The sequence below is a fragment of the Daktulosphaira vitifoliae genome, unplaced genomic scaffold, assembly GCF_025091365.1.
Source record: "Daktulosphaira vitifoliae isolate Bord-2020 unplaced genomic scaffold, ASM2509136v1 Scaffold_1, whole genome shotgun sequence".
In the NCBI taxonomy this organism is placed as follows: Eukaryota; Metazoa; Arthropoda; class Insecta; order Hemiptera; family Phylloxeridae; genus Daktulosphaira; species Daktulosphaira vitifoliae.
Window position 1 is genome coordinate 82707657 of NW_026099572.1, and position 1792 is coordinate 82709448.

The window sequence follows — 1792 nt, forward strand, 5'->3', positions numbered from 1 at the left end:
TGTAGTAAGTGGTCTAAAATTTTTTTTTCGTCACCTCTTACACCTTTATCTGCTTGCTTAGAGGCCATTAATTTAACGTTCATATCGGTACCCTCTCATAGCATACTACTCCTCTACTCTCACTACTTGTTTATATTTAAGATAAATCACTGAAGGACAATACAGCCGATGCACTTCTACAGCTATTTGTACACCTCTAATAACTTATAAACTGAGTTGTTTTTTTTTTTTTTTAATTTTACAGTTGTTTACAAACTATTCGTCATCATATATTATAGAAATCATTGAGTGTGTGTCNACAAACTATTCGTCATCATATATTATAGAAATCATTGAGTGTGTGTCGGAGCGTATTACAGACACACACACATGTTAATACACGACGATATTCTTTAACCTTGACAACATAATAAATACTAACCTATTCATTTCTAGTTACGATACTGTCTCGCTTGTAACTACATTGTTATCATTATATTATTTAATAAAGAAATAAATACATTTTTAACACGCTTATATTAGTTTCACATGTATGTTTGTTGTTTGTCGTTTGTAAGTTTGTAATTCCACGCGGCACGTGTTATTATGTCGCGAATCCCGTCGTGTATGACCTTGAGACTAGACTGTCGTAACGCATTCACCCCACCCCGCTCACAACTCGCCACTAACACAATTTTCCTGTATAATTTTATTTTTGGTTTTCGTACCCGTATACGCGTGCGTGTCATTAATTATATATATATATATATATATATAATTTTTACAAATTTTTATTGTAATCGACACGGCCCCGCGTCGTTTCGTTATACACGATGCCCCAAGACTCGTGCCACCTTTATCAGCCGTCGCCCTATTTTATGAGTATTTGACTGACCAACACCGCGCGTTATACGCCGCGATGCATAGTCCAGCAAGTGCCGCACGGCCGACGACGTCCCGCCGCTAATGATACCGTAGTCTTCTTCCCATTGTCAAAGTGACAACGTCAACAAACCGATCCGCATTCGCGCACCGTCGCACAGTGGAATGAAACGCCGATTTAGGCGGCCAAAAGTATCATTTTTTAAAAGTCACTTAAATTTTTTTTTTTTAGCAAAACACATTAATATCATACTTAAGGGTTTTAATACAAATTTTCAAGAGCATAAGTTGATTTAGTGAAGGTGTAGAGCTATTTTAATGTTATACTTCTAAAATTTATCCGTATTTTCAGTAATTTTGAGTTTATTTTTGTACATTTTTTTTATGCCTTAAAACATAATTTAAAATTAAATTTTTTTTTTTATTCCTATTAAAAAAGATATCCTTTTTCAAATGAAAAAGAAAAAAAACTTTTTTTTTAATTTTTGTGGAATTTAACAAATTTATACTTTAAAAAAAATCGAATTTTTTCGTTTTTTTCTCTAGTTTGCTCGTTTAAAGAGATTAACTAAAAATTACGCAAAATTACACGTTAATCCATACATGTGGCTTGTAGAGCAAGTCATCAGCTACACTATGAAAAAAAAAAATTTTGCGCTCGATAATATTTGAACTGTACATACTGCATTTACCTAGAATAAACGAGTATTTCCCTAAAAATCGTATTATGATTTTATAGGCATCCTCATAAGTTAACACTAATAAATAACATTATATGAACTCATCGATAAGATTTGGTATTGTTTAAGTTATCTTGAATGTATATCTATCTGACGAAAAATTTTTTCATCGTTATATTATGCCATAAAGTTAACCACTCTCCATTTGTTAATCTCTCTATTTTCTATACATTTTTTCAATATAGTGTTTT